This window comes from Sarcophilus harrisii, chromosome 4 (assembly GCF_902635505.1).
Source record: "Sarcophilus harrisii chromosome 4, mSarHar1.11, whole genome shotgun sequence".
NCBI lineage: Eukaryota > Metazoa > Chordata > Mammalia > Dasyuromorphia > Dasyuridae > Sarcophilus > Sarcophilus harrisii.
In genome coordinates, this window is record NC_045429.1 from 50,941,836 (window position 1) to 50,948,253 (window position 6,418).

Below are 6,418 nucleotides of genomic sequence, written 5' to 3' on the forward strand. Positions count from 1 at the left end.
TTGGAAAAATATCAAATGCTCTTGGATAGGGTGAGCAAATATAATAAAGATGACAATACTGTCTAAACTAATCTAATTATTTAGCTCTATACCAATCAGACTCCCAAAAAACTATTTTAATGACCTAGAAAAAATAACAACAAAGTTCATATGGGAAAACAAAAGGTCAAGAATTTCAAGGGAATTAATGAAAAAAAAAATCAAATGAAGGTGACCTACCTGTACCAGATCTAAAATTATATTATAAAGCAGTGGTTATCAAAACCATTTGGTATTGGCTAAGAAATAGACTAGTTGATCAATGGAATAAGTTAGGTTCAAAGGACAAAATAGCCAATAACTTTAATAAGCTAGTATTTGACAAACCCAAAGATCCCAGCATTTGGGATAAGAACTCACTGTTTGACAAAATTGCTTGGAAAATTGGAAATTAGTATGGCAGAAACTAGGCATTGACCCACACTTAACACCATACACCAAGATAAGGTCAAAATGGGTTCATCACCTAGGCATAAAGAATGCGATTATAAATACATTAGAAGAACATAGGATAGTTTACCTCTCAGATCTGTGGAAGAGAAAGGAATTTATGACCAAAGAAGAATTAGAGATCATTCCTGACCACAAATTAGAAAATTTTGATTATATCAAATTGAAAAGTTTTTGTATAAACAAAACTAATGCAGACAAGATTAGAAGGGAAGCAATAAACTGGGAAAACATTTTTAATAGTCAAAGGTTCTAATAAAGGCCTCATTTCCAAAATATATAGAGAATTGACTCTATAAGAAATCAAGCCATTCTCCAATTGATAAATGGGCAAATGATATGAACAGTCTATTCTCAGATGAAGAAACTAAAACTATTTCTAGTCATATGAAAAGATGCTCCAAGTCATTATTAATCAGAGAAATGCAAATTAAGACAACTCTGAGATACCACTACACACCTGTCAGATTGACTAGAATGATAGGGAAAAATAATGCGGAATGTTGGAAGGGATATGGGAAAACAGGGACACTGATACATTGTTGGTGGAATTGGGAATACATCCAGCCATTCTGGAGAGCAGTTTGAAACTATACTCAAAAAGTTATCAAACTGTGCATACCCTTTGATCCAGCAATGTTACTACTGGGCTTATATCCCAAAGAGATTTTAAAGAAGGGAAAGGGACCTGTATGTGCAAGAATGTTTGTGGCAGCCCTCTTTGTAGTGTCCAGAAACTGGAAACTAAGTGGGTGCCCATCAATTGGAGAATGGCTGAATAAATTATGGTAGATGAATATCATGGAATATTATTGTTCCATAAGAAATGACGAGCAGGATGATTTCAGAAAGGCCTGGAGAGACTTACGTGAACTAATGCTGAGTGAAATGAGCAGGACCAGGAGATTATTATACTTCAACAACAATATTATATGATGATCAATTCTGATGGATGTGTCCCTCTTCAACAATGAGATGAACCAAATCAGTTCCAATAGAGCAGTAATGAAATGAACCAGCTATACCCAGAGAAAGAACTCTGGGAGATGACTATGAACCACTACATAGAATTCCCAATCCCTCTATTTTTGTCCACCTGAATTTTTGATTTCCTTCACAAGTTAATTGTACACTATTTCAAAGTCCAATTCCTTTTGTACAGCAAAATAACTATATGGACATGTATATACATACATATATATATATATATATATATATATATATATTGTATTTAACTTATACTTTAACATATTTACCATGTATTAGTCAACTTGACATCTGAGGCAAGGGGTGGGAGGAATAAAGAGAAAAATTGGAACAAAAGGTTTTGCAATTGTCAATGCTGAAAAATTACTCATGAATATATCTTGTAAATAAAAAGCTATAATTAAAAAAAGATTGTGGTAGGGCTGGGCCATAAATTGAGAGGTAGCAGTTAGAAAAAAATTATCCTAGAATTGGTGTCTGACATCTAACAACATAGAAAGCATACTTAAGCTTAAGGATGATACTTTCAGATTGACTTGCTCTAGCACTCATAGTGGGGAATATAACAGGAAAAATTTGAAAAGCTCTCTTGACTGAGATCACTCTTATTTAAATACTTCCTTCTTTCCCTAGTATCATTCTGTGAGTGAACAAACTAAGGTAACCTTAGATCCACATCCTCAGTCAGCATATATAATATGTGTGCACACACACACATACACTTACATATGTGAGATATAGCTATTGATATTTATATGTGGAGATAAAAAATAGATATAGGTTATTTATATATATATAGATATAGATAGATTAGATGTAAATATAGAGGAATAGATATAGAGATGGAGTTAGATATATAGATTCAGTATAGATACATAGATATATGTATAAAATTTATATAGAAAGATAGAAATAGATTAAATATAGAGATGTAGAGAGAAATATATATAGAAGTAGAAATATAGAGGTGAAGATATAGAAATATATAAAGAATATGGATATAGATTAGATATGGAAATAGAGATAGAAATATAGATGATATAGAGATAGAGATAAATATAGAGAAGTACATGGACACAAGTGAATTGTGGAAAGGTGTGAAGACCGCATATTTTAAAATCAGCCGGAGTCAGGAATTCAGGTTAGGAGAAAATCGTCAATCTTTATTCTCAGTGAAGAAAGATCGGAGGTGGAAGAGAATGGGCAATAGCAATGTGTGCAGCTGAATCAAGAAGCTAGCTAGACCAGCAGCCACACGACCAGCATCTAGGAGTATGAATCCCAGGCTCAATCTCTCCCAGCTTCTCTTCCTGTCTCTCTCTCTCCCCCCACCAAAATCGTCATTTCCAATACAACACATCAGGACTTGCGACAGACAGTTGCAGGGACCATTCTTTATCCAATCATGTATATTAATAGAGTATAGTCCAATTACTATTTAGCCTCATGTACTTGGGACCTCAGTGCATCAATTCAAACCTCAGCCCAACAGAAAGGATCTCAGTTACTGGGAGCTAAGATTTCATGGTTTAAAAATTTTTTTGAGCATTCTGGTTGGGAAATTAGATGGAATTCCTATAGAATATGAGAGAAGAAAAACCTAATCACCTTTAACCATAATGGAAAGATTACCTTCAAATCTAGGAAGACCTCAATTCAAATTTTGCATTTTATACTGGCTATGTGACCCTCAACAATTGGATCTCTTGTTACCATCTCAAATTCATAAAATTCAAAGCAGAATTTTCTATTTTTTAAACCATAAAATCAGACCTTTCTCACTTTCTTGTTTGTTAATGACATCACACTTTAAAAAAAAAGATCATTAAAACTCTAAATCTTTGATTAATTTTTGGCTAATCTTTCTACTTTTATTCTCCATATAAACAAATGCTGTTGATTGTTCCTCATCATTCAACTAACTGAAACTGCTTTCTTCAAAGTTACTATAGATCTGCTACATTTGACACTGTTGGCCAACCTCTTCTAGATATTTGTCCTCTAGGTTTACATGACAATCTCTATTTTTTCTATTTCTGCATGTCCAACCATGCCTTCTCATGCTCTTTTGCTCGTCCATCATCTATATTTTGTTTCATAAATGTAGGTATTCCTCTATGCTGACTCATCTCCTTCCCCCTTCTCTAAATTCTCTTTCTCTTAATGATTTAATTAACTTTCATGGATTTAATGACCAATTCTCTAAAGATGATTCTATATTTCCATATATTCAGCCTTAGTGTCTTTTGAGCTCCAGCCCTATATCACCAACTATCCATTGAACATATCAAATGTGATGTCTCAGAGACATCAAATCAAATCAACTCAAAATATCCTAAACAGAATCTGTTATCTTTCATCCCAAACTCACCCTTCTATCAAACTTACCAATTTCTGTCAAAAGCAACAATTCTTCCAGTCTCCCAGGTTCATAACTTTAGAATTACCCCTGAATCATTTTATCTAATTCCACTTTCTATAATTTCAAATCAGTTGGAAAATGTTGCTGTTTCTGTCACTTCTAAATCTTTTTCATTTGGTGCCTTCTCTCTACTCATAGAGCTTCCATTTTAGTTCAGGCCTTTATTACTTTAATCAGGGGTGAATTGATGTATATTTAAAAAACTGGCTCTCTGGAAATAAAAAAGAAATTCTTCATTATTTATATTTTCTCCATCACTTTCTTAAGTCTAGACAATTAGCAAACCATTAAGTAAATTTATAACTTATATTTGCCACTTTCTGAGATGTAAATACACTTTTGACTCATGCTTTAATTTCATCATCTGTAAAATGAGAATATTACTAATACCTACTTGTAATCTTGGTTGTGAGAATAAAATTAGATATTTATAAAGTGCTTTGCAAACCTTTAAGTATTATGTAGATACCAACTATTATTATATTTGTAAATATTGTAGATATACATATATATAAATTTATATACATATATACATTTGAATACCAATATACATCCACATGTATGTATACATACATATATTGTATGTGTATATATATATTCAGACATATATATATATATATATATATACATATATATATAGCAAACTGGACTAAAAGGGCTTTGACCTGAAAAGAAAGTGTAATAGTAAAATCACCCACACCTAGGGAGCCTTACTACAAAATAGGAATAAGAATATTTGATGAGAGGACAAATAAATAAAAGGAAAAATTCCCTAAGAAGAGTCCAGCAATGAAATCCATAGCTTGAGATATCTACATAAAAATGCACATAGGATGTTTAGTAAACAAGGTGAATATGAAATCTAAGTACAGGAAGACAAAGGGGACTTCTTATGTTATCACTGACAACTGATAAGATAATGAATAGAATATGCCTTTGTAAAGATCAAATTTATTCAAAAAGAAGAAAAATTAAAAAAAAAAAAACAGAGGGTAAGGTTTGTGGCACAGTGGGTAGAACTCTGGGCTTGGAATCAGAAATCTGGCCTAGACATTTACAAACTTTGTGACCTTGGATGGGTCACTTCATATAGTTGGTCTCAGTTTCCTTATCTGTAAAATGACCTGGAGAGAGAAATGATATCTGTATCTTTTCTGTATCTTTGCACAAAAAACCCCTCAAATATGACCATAAAGAGTCATCCATGACTGAAACAACAAATAATAAAAAGCAAAATCACATATTAGAAAGTAATACTATTGGGAAGACACCCAGAAGCTGATTGGGAAAGTGTAATAGAAAACACTTGGATAAGGATCAACATGGAGAACTGCAGAGATGATAAAGTCATGGGACACCAAAGATCATCTGTGCAGAAGGAAGACTTGATGAACCAGAAACAGGTTACAAATTTAGCATAGACATTTGATATGGTAATGCTCTGTAACACATATCTGGACATCTATTGAATTTTTTCTGTCACAAGTAGAACAGCTGATAGATTTTTTAACTCACCTTAATGGTAATTAAGAGGGAGCAAACAGGGTAAATATCATTCCAACCTGATCCTGATCAACAGAGAGGAACTGGTTGTCAAAGGAAAAATGATGAGAAACTTAGGGGCAATGACTGCTCCATCTTAGAACTTATGATGGAGAAGGTATAACCCATAGAATGTGGGACCTCTAGTTAAGAAGACCTGAATTTGAATCCTGCTTCAGACATTTAGTAGTTGAACAACTATGGGCAATTCACTTTATTTTTCTGTGCCACAATTTCTTATTCTGTGAAATGAGGATACTAATGCCACCTGCCTCCCAGGGTTATTGTGAAGATCAAATGAAATAAAATTTGTAAAAAAGGACTCTGCAAACAGTAAATAGCTCTGTAAATACTAGATGTTGTTAGTGACTATTAGAAGTATAGGGAAGATGATCTTTTTCTTACAAATTCCAAAGAATTAGGCACAGTAGGTGTCAGTGTTCTGGGAAATAATGGGTAGAATTCTATGGTCTAAAATTCTGCTGGAGAAGTTAAGAAGTTAAGAAGTACATAGGAGGCACTTACTAATGTTGATTAAATTGATTTATGGGGAACTCTCAAGAATGAATCCAAACAAAGGATTTTGATGAAAAGATAAAGGAGGAGCTGTTTAAAAGATGATTCTTAATAGAGGAAAAAATCATATTATTCAGTTTTAAAATAAACACTGATGAAAAGCAATCATTTAATTCACATGCACAGATTACTCTGGGTAAGGCACTGTGATCAATGCTAGCTATAAGGCAAACATGAGAAAATTGAAGGTGAGTATAAAAGTCATATAAGATAAGAACCATTTCAGGCACATGGAAGCTCAGAAAGGGCTTAGGACAGTATGTTAAAGACAACAAAATGGGCTTAAAATAATCTTTCTTTGAGGCAAAAAGGAAGATCAAAGAAGGGAAAGAAGGACTTCACGGTTTAGATATGATTAGTCTGAGAGAAGGCAAAGTCAAACTGTTTTGTTTCTTTTATCTA